This window comes from Bacillus rossius (assembly GCF_032445375.1).
Source record: "Bacillus rossius redtenbacheri isolate Brsri chromosome 9 unlocalized genomic scaffold, Brsri_v3 Brsri_v3_scf9_1, whole genome shotgun sequence".
NCBI lineage: Eukaryota > Metazoa > Arthropoda > Insecta > Phasmatodea > Bacillidae > Bacillus > Bacillus rossius.
Genome location: NW_026962012.1, coordinates 778,238 through 792,559, shown reverse-complemented (window position 1 = coordinate 792,559; position 14,322 = coordinate 778,238).

Sequence of the window (14,322 nt, the reverse complement as noted above, 5' to 3'; positions counted from 1 at the left end):
ACTCACCTAACGTATTTAAATAATAGTAGTCTTTCAATGTTCCACGAAATGCAGACTGCACCATGTAGAAGCCATTATCGTTCACTTGTAATGCTCCGAACACAGTCTTAGGTTTAGTTCCATGTTCAGACGTCATACCAATCGGTTGCTGCACATCGGTTTTTTTGGTTGTACGCTTTCATGTCTCCAATCTAAAGCGAGGAGTCGAAATTTCTGCAGGTAGTTCAGCAGTAGGAGCACAGACTCCACCTTTACATTTTTTCGCATGATGTCGCAAACTGTCAATTCGAGTAAACCATTTAAGGCACTCATCACATCGAAACTTCATGCGAGAAGGATTCTTCGTGCATTTGCTCCGCTCATGTCTTCGTGCATCATGGGAAAATGCGAACGACGTATCACAGTAGCTGCAAGGATACCGTGGTGATGAAGACGATCCTTTCAGACCCGATCCAGATACTGACGTTGCCGCAGTTGCACCATCTCCAGGCATACTCTTATGAACATCAATGCATCGTTGTTGCGCCGAAACCTTTACTTTCTGCCGAACAGCAGGACCTTTGCATGCCTTCATGTGCGTTTTCATATTATCTTTTCTGGCAAACTGCTTATGACATTTCTCACAAACAAACATTTTACGATATAGGTTCTTGGCACATTCGCTCCTCTCGTGTCGCCGAGCATTGCTGTTGTTTTAGAAAATCTTGTCGCAGTAACAGCACCGATGTTCGCTAGTTGTCAAATCAGCATCCATTGAAGTCTCCATTGATGGCGAACCAGCGTTTGCCGAGTTTCCCTGTGCAGACAGCACTAGCAGCATTAAAGTCTCTTCTGCTGGCGGTACCACGTCTGTTGAAGTCTCCTCCAGTGTTGACATCGACGTTGCCAACGGGATCTGCTCCACCATCGTCGACGCTGACGTCATGGTTCCCGCAGTCGATGGTACAACCTCCATCGAGTTCGTCGTTAAAGTCGGTAAAGATGCCATCGAGTTCGCAAGAACAGGTAATTACGTGATTAATGCACCAGAAGAAACAAACTAGGTGATCCTTACACCGACGACGTCAGTAAAAAACTAAGCATCCTGTTGTCTAGAGCTCGCTTATATATACATGCACCGTATGGAACAATACGCTAGTCAAATCAAGAACCATTTACAATAATACTAGAGTCAAAACAACATTAAAAATAGAAGGACCATCAACGAAAAGGCAGCACATTTGGAAGCACCGACAACGAAAAGGCAGCACATTTGGAAGCACCGACAACGAAAAGGCAGCACATTTGGAAGCACCGACAACGAAAAGGCAGCACATTTGGAAGCACCGACTACGAAAAGGCAGCACATTTGGAAGCACCGTCATCGAAAAGGCAGCACATTTGGAAGCACCGACAACGTAAAGGCAGCACATTTGGAAGCACCGACAACGTAAAGGCAGCACATTTGGAAGCACTGACTACGAAAAGGCAGCACATTTGGAAGCACCGTCATCGAAAAGGCAGCACATTTGGAAGCATTGTCAACGTAAAGGCAGCAATTTGGAAGCACCCACAACGTAAAGGCAGCACATTTGGAAGCACCGACAACGAAAAGGCAGCACATTTGGAAGCACCGACTACGAAAAGGCAGCACATTTGGAAGCACCGACTATGAAAAGGCAGCACATTTGGAAGCAGCGACTACGAAAAGGCAACACATTTGGAAGCACCGACTACGAAAAGGCAGCACATTTGGAAGCACCGACAACGAAAAGGCAGCACATTTGGAAGCACCGCCAACGAAAAGGCAGCACATTTTGGATGCATCATCGAATAAGGAAGCACATTTGGAAGCTCCATCAACTAAAAAAGGCAAAAAGGAAGCACAAGTTACGAGATCTAAGTCTTAGTAAGAAATCATAATACAAGAAATAAAAACATTACATTCTTATAATTTAAATTATTTATTTTATTGCTTTACATTATACAAATGTAAGTAAAACAAGTCAATATTGTATGTAGCCAGCATTCCTCAGTTCCTTGAGTATGAAGGATATTTCTTTGATGCACGAATAGTTTCCTGCACAAAGCGAACCATGTAGAAGTCTTAGCCGGTCAACCAATATGTTTGGATCTTTCCATGATGTGTAATCATTCTCTTCTACCACCATCTTCCTTGCACCTTTATAATAAATATTATGATCTCTGGTGTCTTCCGTTTTACCACCAACCTCAGGGTTACTTTCATGTTGGAGACGGTGATCATCACAAGCTTGATCAGATTTATTTAATATATCACGTCGTTTCCATCGTTTCGGTCTCAGGACACCGCCACATTCTTCGATCTTGGCAGCTTTAGGTGCTTCATCATAGTCTATGTCTTTGTCAACAGCCTCAGAGTCACTGTAACAATCACCGTAGAAGGAATCGTTTTCACCCAATTTACCGTAATAATTCGATGTTGATGATGTTGAAGTGTCTTCATCGTCTTCATGCTTCCTTTTTAGGAGTCCATCATTTTTACAAAGTAGGAAAGATCTACTTGAATTCGGCTGGAATATATTCTCACTTTTCACGTTAAGGATTCTTCCACTGTCTTCATTCTTCCGTAAATCATCAACCTTCTTCAATTTAAGTTCTTTGACGAGATCGGAAGAGCCAAGAAAATTATTGTCGTAATGCAGATCACTCTTCCTTAGGCTAGTAGATTTATCGTTGTCCTCTAGCTTGTACGCAGGCTTGGCGCTACAAGTTCTGCCATGTCTTTTTAGGCTCTCTCTCCGCGTAAACGACTTGCTACATCGAACACAACTTATCATATTGCGCAGTGGATTTTTAACACAGTCATTCTTCTCGTGTTGTCTTTTATTCTTTCTCAAGATAAACTCTTTACTGCAAAACTTACACCTATGTTCTTTCGATACAGCGTCAGATCCCAAATCGGAATTCATATTAGTTACCGAGACTAATGCCAGATACCAATTGAGTGTTTTAAATTAGATTCAATACTTAAATAGAAATTTTTTCATATTTCATCAGCGAGAATTAATATATCTCATGCAAAAGTACTTTATGCATGTAGTTCTGCTTTTCAACAACAGATGTCGCCACATGTTGCTTGCAGGTAAATAATATTTAGTTATTTTATGCGGGATGCGGGATGCTCACTATCGATCGCAAAAGAAGGATGGCTTCGTTAGACTCCAAGGAAAAGGAAGTTCGTCTTGCATGTTGGTGCTCCACAGATGTCTCATGGCGTAATATTAAGGTGGGACATCCGCACGGGTTTTATATGGAGAAATCTTACGACTTTCGTGACTTATAGCTCAAAGCTGGATCATCCTATTAAAACGGAATTTTTTCCTATCAAAGACAACGATGGGGAAAATAAAGCTATTGTCGAATTTTTAATATTACACAATTAGAGAAATAATAAAAATATATCAAACTTGTTAAATTTTCAAGTAGCGAGAATTCGATTTTCGATACCATAGCTTCATTGGAATTCAAATGACTTTTTAAAATATATACGTGATTGCATGTGTTAAAGTAACCGTTTTGATACAAACAGGCACGTAAAATTAAACTTTTAGTTCCAGGTTTTATCGGGAGAGAGCGCATTCTAAAGATGCTTCCCCCACCACCGGCGAGCTCATTCTCCTCCTGCGCTCTGTGGGGGTAATAAATTGGCCGGTATGTTAAGTTCGCGTTCCTTCCGTTCCTGGAACCGCTCGAAGGGAAACTATACCTTCACATTGTCACATCTTTACCTGGATTAGTGATTCACAAAGCCCCCGTTTCATTTTGACCATACAGAGTTTTCGTCAGCTATCCTATTCTGTGCTTTGTTTTTCACTACTGAGTGTGCGGGTAATGAGAATAGACGGAAAACAAAATGTCTGAATCTCTAAAAGGGAAGACCACAGTTTATAGTCGTTGGTCGACTAAAGGTACACGGCAATTGAAACTGTCGACAAAACGGAAAAAACGTAGGCCAAATAAGAATTTATTGGATTCTTGCAAGAGACGAAGGTAAGCTATATAATACGGTTACGTAAAATAAACGTGCAAGTATCAAGTTTTATAAGCGGCCAAAATTTAACGGCTATTCCTATTTTTCAGGTTGTCAGATGAAGCAAACACAGCTCATGGTAGACCCAAATGTACAGCTGTGAAAACAAACGAACTCGTGGAAATCCGAACGACTTACGTTAATTCGTCTCAATACTCTACAGCGTCGGAGACGAACGAACTCAATAAAGAACATGACAACTGCGCAAATAAAAGGTATTTACAAGGCAATTTTTAGTTAGATTTTGTGTGATGTAAAACTAATTAACTTCTTATGCGTAGCCAGTAAAACCAAAATGGTGATGTAAGTTATAGACTACTTAAATACATTCCTGTAGTACGCCATTTGTTTGCAAAAACAGATTTCTCATCTTTCAATTGGCTTAGCAAACTGTCGCACCACCCAGTAGCGTAGCTAGGATTTCTGTTTCGTGACTCGGGGGGGAGGGGGGGTGTCACATTTAGTTATTCACCCATCTCTTCCAATAAAGCCCTCCCCCGGAAAAAAATATGATTTCAAGGTGCAAAATGGTGCTATTTAAGCCTTCTTCATGCCACAATTCAGAACATATAACTGGCATAAAATACTATATTTTTGTACTGCATTGTTGTAAGGACCAAACAGGTGTCGCCCTGGTCGGCGAGGAAGGCGTTTTATGGCCATGAAAAATGGGTGTTTTCAGCCTGAATACTCGACCTTGAGCCTTCTGTCATTGTAAGGGGAGCGGGGAGAGAAGCGTCAGCCCTTTGGGTGAATCGTAGCTTAGCTTGACCGACCTTCCAGACATTTACTTCAAGAGTTTTACACGTTGCAGTTGCCATTGTTTTTAGGTAGTGAATTCACCGACTTATTTTTCCCCTTTTTTTGGGGGGGGGGGGGGGGGAGGGCGCCTCTGGGCCTCCCCCCCTCGTTTCGCCACTGCCACCACCTAAAAGTCAATCGGTGAGAGCGTTCGTCTTCCACCAAGGCAATCGGGTTTAGATTCTCGGCGCGGAAGGTTCACTACTAGAATAATTTTTCCTATTCACGATTATCGGTTATCTTCCATTTTCCCCGCTCTTGCATAATGTGGCTACTCCGCATACACATAATTTTGTCCACATCGGTTGTGTGCAGCTGCCGAAATATTTAAATGATCAACATATGAGTTAACGACACCAAGGGCGCCCATACCCGGGGGCAGGGGGGGGCCGTGGCCCCCCCCTAGCTTTCAGGGAAGGAAAAAAAATAGTGTAGTCAGGTGCTTTACTTTAAAGAAAATTATTTAAATTCGGTATTATGTAGAAGTGGTTCAACACGAAGATATTATTGTATATCGTTTTTTACATGTCTGCTTCATTTTTTATGTTAGTTCAAGCATTAGTTTCTGCCGCTGCGATATAAGGTGTTGTGTACAGGGAGAAAACGCTGTTCAAGCGCAACGCCCGTGGCGAGTCATTCCCCTTCGTAATGCTACCCAAGCTCACGCGATAACACAACACAACAGATTTAGAACAGTCAGAGTTTAGACGACGCGACAGTTGACACGTGCTTGTAGACGGCGAAATGTTTTGCTACTTTTTCGTCATAATGTGTATGTTCACAAATAACATCTCAAAACAGAGATTTTTCAATAGTCTTTAGGTCTACAGTTTTATGCATCTGGTCTAGATTTAGTTTAGTGTATTCAGTCAGTATAAATAACTTAAGTGTAAATAAATCAGTGAAAGTGTTATTATGTAGTGTTTCTTAGATTTCCTCATTCGTCACATCCGTTCAGATTATTCACAATTTTTAAGGTAAGCTAACACCTTTAAAGTTACTCAAATAAGAATTATTGTCCAGAAAAGTCTACAACGTAAAATTTATGTTGGAATTTTGAATTTGAGGAAAACCACTTTTTCCCTTCAAAAGTGTTTAAAGGGATAAGGATTCCGCTACCTTCAGTAGACTCGTAAGCAATTTACACTAGAATCTCGATTTTACGTACGCTCACGGTCGCTTGGATTGCATTCGTAAAATCGTTATCTTCATAAAATTTTAAACACCCCACCCCGTGAAGATACATGTTATAATTTATTGAACGGAATATATATAATATTAAATAGTAAAAACAAGACTGCCATCTGCCCTCTGCCCTCCCTTGCGTTCCCCTTATTTTTTTTTAACATTCCACAACTTGCCTCGACATCACAGCGACTAAACACAGTTGCACCACGCATTGCATCATGTTAACTTTTGTGTGGTGACAGTAGGTTGTCCGACATGCCTTTCTTGGATATCTTTCCTTTTCGTAAGACGCGTGCTACTAAAATAAATTTATATTTGAGTTTGCAAACTTGTTCACTCCTTGCCAGAGACAACTGAAAACAGACGAGACTTTCCAGGGTTAGGTTGATGAGCTGGAAGAATTCCCTGCCTTGCATTTTTATGGACTTCACCTTATCATATTTATCAGTTAATCTTTAACAGATAGGCTTGAAGAATATGAATGAACGCACTTTTAGTAACATAATCGAGGAGATCAAGCACACAGTTCAGTGTACACCTGTACTGTTTCATAAAAGTGATCATAGGTAGGGACTGAAAAAATTCGCGGTTTCAATGACCACTCGGATAGACTCCACGATTCTCTATGTACTCGGGCAACTATCACCTGGTCATTGGCTACCGACTCGGGACACCTGTTTATTGCGATTCTTATGATTCGATACTTCTTTAGTTGAGTCTTTGCCATTGGCCTAGAGTCCTTCAGGTAAATTGCGGTCCAATCACTGACGCAGCATTAAGCTAAATGAGTTTGGATTCCAGCCTGTCTTGAAAGGAATCCGCGAATTTTTACTGTCTCTAATCATAGGCTTATTTGGTGAAGAAAAACGCTGCTCTGTAACGACAGACATTCATTAAAAACACAGTACATTTTAGTGCGAGAAGCCCTTGAATTTGTGATAGCCACAGGGAATTATTTGTTTGTATAGTAAGTTAAAAAAAACTTAGTTGAAAATTCGCTCGTCACGTCTACTTGCTGTCAGTTATACCATTTTTGAGCGTTTTTTACTGGGAAACCGATGCAGCGAAGGTAATGAATGCGACACATGTCAAGATAATGCCTAATGGCATGGGTTGTTGGATATTAGCGGAAAGGAGAGGAAGTAGCTACTCAATATCGTTTCTTTCTCTCACGCTTCACAAGGTTTCAAGCTCAGTTGCTATGCTCACGAGCTGGAAATGTTGGAATGAGTAAGTAATGTTGAGTATAGTTCATTTGCGGTAAAATATATATTTTTACGGCCTTGACATAATTTTTCAATCGAAGAAATTTCAAACTTTGCGACAAATAAAGTGTAACTAGTCCATTTTTTCTTTTCGATTTTGAGTTTGATGCCGCAATAACTTATACAATATTCACTAACGGTAAATGGCTGTTGTATTAGCTTTAAAATATGAATACGCTGTGCATAAAAAATTAATATTTTTATATGTTTTCATAGTGTTTTTTTAATTTTTATTAAATATATTTTGGTGTCAAAATTTCCGAATTTTAGTTGGTTCCTGAAAAATGTATTCGTAAAAACCCGGCTTCGTTGAGTCCGGGCTCCGTAAAATCGAGGTTCTAATGTACTCTTAATTCTGAAGTTAAGTACTGAACATGTTATTTAAGGGTTTATCAGGGCCGTATTTACGCGCAGGCTATCTAGGCTGTAGCCTATGGGCCCGCACCACACGACACGAAAAAAAATTATACTGCGATGTGGATCTTCTTATATTCTTAAAATACGCGTCGACATATTGTCCAGTTGTTTTGTGTGGATTAATTGCGCTGAACTAAACTCTTCTGTGTAAAGCTGATTATGAGTTATGTCAGCATTTAGAAATTTTCGATTATTTTCATTGGTTTTGGTGTCACTTAATTCCTTAACCTCTAAATAAATACTGTTTGGTTAAATTGTCTAGTTTAATAATAAACTAATTTTTTCTGCGCTTTACTATCACTTAATAAACTTATAGTCCTCGACTACTGAATCCATCTGTGCTAATTCTAAATGATAAGCAATTATGATTCATATCGAAACATAGTAATATTCATTTAATTGTGAAACAATTTTTGACTATAATTATAAGCGTATTTCAGGTGTTACATTTAAAAACAACTGTTTTCTGACTGTGATAACATATTTAAATCGTTTCTCTCCCAAAGTTGAATCTTTTGACCAACACGTTTTCAACTTTATAATTATTTTAATTTAATTTGTACGCGACATTTATTTAGGGGTAAAGAGAGCAATTAGTTGAAGGACTGTATTCTTGATATCCGTGTACCCGAGACGCTGTAAAAGTTTAAGGACTGTATTCCTGCATTTTTAATGCTAAAAATTCATTTGTTTCAATAAAATAGTTAATATTTAATTAATAAAGTAGCCAATAAAGATTTTTTTTTATGGCGAATGAGTACTGTGGTCTAGTATTTTAGTAACAGGACAAAAAATTTTAACAGGGTCAGAACTGGAACTATTTTATGGCTAGTAACAAGCCGCAGTTAAGTCTTCCAAAAGATTAAAAATACTTCATACCCCTAAGTCTGGCCCCCCCCTACAAATTATCATATGGGCGCCCTTGAACGACACTGCGTGGTATAATAAATACTAACTTTTGCAAGAAATAACAACCTATTAAATAAATAGCATCACTGAGAGAAACGTTTAATTGTAAATACTGACTATAATTTTTCCGCTAAACAGGACTGTCTTCCTTATTCTAACCTGCTCTGTTCATTCCCGTGAAACAAACAATAAACATATTTTTAAAAATACTGCTGTTCAGTTTATTTTGTAATCCGCTGTGTATAAGAAGCTTAGCCCAACTGGAAATCTTGTCCAAAAATCATGGTAATCAAGTTAAGTGTTGTTTAGTCAAATTAGCCGTTTGAAGCAAATGAACGTAGGGTTAATTAGAACAATGTAATTTAAAAATTGAAATGACAACAAAATCGGTTTTGTGAGCAATTATATACTGTTTGTTAGCCATGTCTTAATTTATGATGGTATAAAGTAAGTACAGGATGGGAATATATTTTTTAATTATAACAATGGTAAAATTGTGAAACAAAGTGTGAGCATTTTTGGATTTTACATAGGTATAGTCGACATACACAACAAAAAAATTAAAAAAATGTTAACGACTAAAGTGTAGCTGCATAAACGATCTACAAAGGCAGGGAAAAAATTGACACTATGACTCGGTAAAAGACGAAATATGCTCCACAATAGAAATGCATATCCGTTATTTGTAATCTAAAATGGACAGCTTGCCAGGTTACCAATTTTGCAACATGACTTTTATATTTATTATGATATGCTCTTTTATATCGCCGAATTATTAATAAAGTACAATTTAAACGTTTAGTGCTTTTTACTAGAAAAAAATAATTCAATTACTTATCTCTCTCGGTGAATTTCAGTTGCAATGGTTTGCACTGCATGTACAATTCTTTTGTTGTAATTGAAATTGAACTATTACTATATCACTGGCTTAGGTTTCGTACTAGTTAACGTAATGCATGTAAAATAATTGAGTGCTCTATTGATTGTAAATAAATGCGGAATAAAAATAATAATAAATATTATTTATATATGTATACAGTTTGTGGTGTATTTGAATGGAGAGAGCCTTTAATTTCTGATACTGTACCTTACGGTATTACTTTCCATAGTGTAATTTGTAACATTTTTAAAATTTCAAAATTTTAAATGGTAATGTTTTATTATAGGAAAAAAAATTACAATGTTACAAAATAAGGCCCTTCTTCGTTCAAATACACCATAAATAGCACACATTTGGTTATATTTAAATATTCCTGGCTGTAGTACAGTAGTCTATCTAAAACAAACCCATATTTAATACATCCGATAATGATTAAAGGTTTTATTGGTACATAATATGTAAGACTAGGTATTTGGGATTAGGTCCAGTTATATTCTTGAACATATTTATAAATAATTTGTCGTAGTCTAAGTTTGAAAATGGGTTTTGGAATATTGTCTTTAGAGCGTATAATATATTTAATGGTGTTTGTAACATTACAAACGCTTGTCTGCTGCTATTGTTACTGTGTTCGAGACTAGCGAATTAATAGTAATCTAATTCAAACTGTTCTGCATAGTAGAAAAACACAAATATCCCATTAATGTCAATTTTAAACAAATCACATCTTCATTCCCTATGCCATGTTTTAGCTAAGAAGTTTTGCAATGAAGGTAATATGCATTAAACGGCAGGAAAACTGACACAACCAAGATACATTTCAACTGCAACTTCAGATTGCTTAAATTTTTTCTGTAGTCGCATAACATGTAATGCTTATAAATTGTTATTGTGTGCTGTTCACAGAAAAGCATCGTGTTCTTATGAGAATAAATGTGATGCCATTATATCAAACGAATTTTCAGAAAACATTACAGACAGACAAGAATGCGAACCTAGTAAAGTTGAGTCCGATTTCACACTTCAGGGAAGGAGAATTGTTGATATCAACTCATTTATTAAGCAAATTCAAGCGATTGATGACCATGAACCTTTCCATTGTTCATTCAAAGACATGGTTCCTGTCCGTGAAGTGAGAAAAGGGTTGAATTCGAAGATCACTTTCAAGTGCATGATGTGCAGCTTGGAATCTTTCGTGTGGTTGGACCCTATTGGTAAACTTAATTATATGGACGTTAATGTAGCAGCAGTGTCTGGTACTTTGAGCACAGGGGGAGGACATGCACAACTGGAAGAAATCACATCCACTCTTGACATCCCCGCTATGTCTGGCAATACATTTAAAAGATACCACGATAGACTCGGTAAGGACTGGGAAAAAACTGCAAGCACTGAAATGGAAAAGGCAGCGCGTCTTGAAGCTGAAGAGGCAATAAAGAGAGACCATGTAGCAGCTGACGGAACTCCATTACTTACTGTTACAGCCGATGGCAGCTGGGCTAAACGGACGAACAAACATCAGTACAACTCATTGTCTGGTGTGGTAAGTTTATTAAACTAAGTTATACTAACTTTTCACTACCTCAACTTTTTTTACGAACTCCTTCCTTGGCTTCAGTACTATTACAGATTGCTTTCAACTTCCATGGAGGATTGCACGATATCCTAATTTTTTGCACGAGTATTTATTGTAACAAATTTAAGATTTTCACAGTAATTGTGAAATAAGTTTTAGTCCTACACACTTCAATGCCTTCATGTGTGTTATGGCACAGTAAAACTTGAGAATAAGAACTGTTTTGGCTGCATTGTAAACCATTTTGCCAGTAATTAGACTACGGTTTTATTTATTCAGTGGGAAAGTATTAAACATTAAAAATACAGTTGTAAGGGTTATTTAAGTTTTTCATAACGATTGCAATTATGGTTAAGTTGTTTTTATACATGTGTCGACACTTAGAAGTATTATTTTTGCTACGTTTGCTTGTAAATAAAACCTTGAGCCTACTCCAGCTAATTCTTCTCATTTGTGTTACTGTTGAAGGCAGCTTTTTAAAGTTAACATAAGTTGCCATATTCTATTCCCATCATTACTTTTTTATTGTTAACAAAACTTGGGCACCTATTTATAAATGAAAAAATTAACAATTAGAACGAAACATTTTATGAAAAGTGAAAAATGCAAGATATGTTTTCGTCTTTTTTTCGTGAGGGACACGCATGAAAACTTTGTCCCCCTATTTAAGAAACATTATGTATATATATATGCTTATATATGCTTATATATGTGCTTATATATTTATGCTTATACATGTCTATTGGTGCAGTTAACATCTTACTACACATCAGCTATTTCATTACTTCCTGTGTACCTCTCGTTGATTTACATGACATTAGCATTGCAGTATTATATCGCTGACTGTATACAAATTGTTCAAATTAGGAACTGAAAGTTTACAACGTGCCATTATTTTATTTTTTATTTAACTGTTTTCTGTACAAATATTATTGAAATGTTAATTTGAACGTACAACTTTTTCTTTATATTTTTTTGTCGTTTGTTCTTGTTATATTTATCGACAACTATAACTTTTTTTTGTAGGCTGCTATTGTTGGATACTACACGAAGAAGGTGCTCTTCATTGGGGTGAAAAACAAGTACTGCACGATTTGCGATCGCGCAGAGAAGAAAGGTACAACTGCTGCAGATCATGCTTGTAGTAAGAACTGGGGTGTTCACCAAACATCAACAAGCATGGAATCGGCTATCATTCTTGAAGGTTTTCTTGCAAGTGAGGAAATGTATTCGGTGAGATACGCTAAAATTGTTGCAGATGGAGACAGCAGTGTATATAAAAATATTCTAGACGCAAGACCTTACAAATCATTGACTGTAGAAAAAATTGAGTGCTCGAACCACCTTTTAAGGAATTATTGTAATAAATTGAGAGACATTGCAGCAACAAGTGATGGAGGCCGTTTTCCTATTTGTCTTAGGAAGAAAATTGGAAATTCTATTTTGCGACTTCGAATGGCAGTGAAGAAGGCTGCAGAATACAGGAATAAGACCATGACAGATGATATTGAGCTAAGCATTTCCGAGCTAAGAAAGGATATTTTGAATGGGCCAAATCATGTATTTGGGAGCCATAGTAACTGTGCAGAACGGGGGTATTTCTGTGATGCTGCAAAAACAGAAGAAAGCTCCATTATCAATGATTTGATAAGCACTGGACTGTTTGAAAAGGTTATGTTGGCGGCAAAACACCTGGCCAGGAATACTCGTAGTTTGCTATACTGTATGGACAACAATGCTGCTGAACAGTACAATTCTTCCATTTCCAAATACATTGGAGGGAAAAGAATCAACTTTTGTAGAGGAAATAGTTACCAAACAAGATGTGCTGGAGCAGTAGTACAGCATAACACAGGAACAGCTCACTACACGATACACAAGCAAATGTATGGCAGAAGTCCTGGATTTTTCTGTAAAAAAGTCCAACTTAAAAGGAAACGAAGGACAGATTTGAAGAGACATTCAAGAAACGTGCAGAAGAAATATCCAAAGCAGTCCAAGAAATGCTCAAAGAAGTTGTTTTCGGGTTTTTGTGACAAAGATAGTTTTTATGGACCAAATGCACAACGACCAGACATGGATGATCAAGAGTTTGAGAAAGAACGCTCTTTATTTCTTGATTCACTGAGAAGAAATGATGAACAAAGAAAAAACTTAGAAAAAATGACAGTACTTCAAAGTGGGAGTGGAGTGTGGTTGCAAGAACGAAGAAAACTACTCACTGCTTCACATTTTGGGTCAGTTTGTAAACGCCGCAAAACAACGAAATGTGACTCGCTTGTGAAAAGTATTCTGTACGGAACATCTCTACGGAATGAAGCAATCATGCATGGTCGAGAAAACGAGAAAGTAGCACTAGAAGATTTGCAGAATTCTTTAGGAATATCTATTCGTCCATGTGGTCTGTTTGTGGACGAGCAACTGGAATTTTTGGGAGCCACTCCAGACGGTATCATAGATGATGATGGTATAGTTGAAGTTAAATGCCCATTTTCTTCAGCAGACTTACATCCAGAAGATGCGATAGCTCAGGGAAAGATCAAATCATTTAAGTGCCAAGATGGAAAAATTGTACTCAACAAAAACCATGATCATTTCTTTCAAGTGCAGGGACAGCTACACATTACAAAAAGAAATTATTGCATATACATTGTCTGGACTAGGAAGGGTATGTATTATCAAAGGATAAAAAAGGACGACAATTACTGGCAGAAAGAAATGAAGGATAAACTTGTTAAGTTTTACATGGATTGTCTATTACCAGAGATAATTGACCCTAGATACACGCGTTCTATGCCAATAAGAAATCCTGATTACATACTGAATGCTGGGAAGCAGTGCCCAGCAATTTCAGGATCATCACAGGATCAGCAGTGAGTTCAGTAAAACAAAACAAAACAAACTTTATTTGTGATTATGATGAGATATATTTCATAGTGACAGGTTTTCATAAATAAAAGTTTTATTTTTAGGTGTGCATACTTTGTTACTGTTGTTATATGTTTGTAAAGGTACACATACTTATCAATCAACTACTATATTACTTTTTTTCAGAATCATTAAATTAAATTTACGAATGAAAACACTTTATAAACTTTCTCTAGTGCTTACTCGCATTATATTTATATGGTTCTTAATATTTGTGTAATATAATGAAATCGAATGCACATGATGAAGTGCATTATACTTAAATCATGTTTGTGATAATTGAATTATATGTTGTAAATGTGTGTTC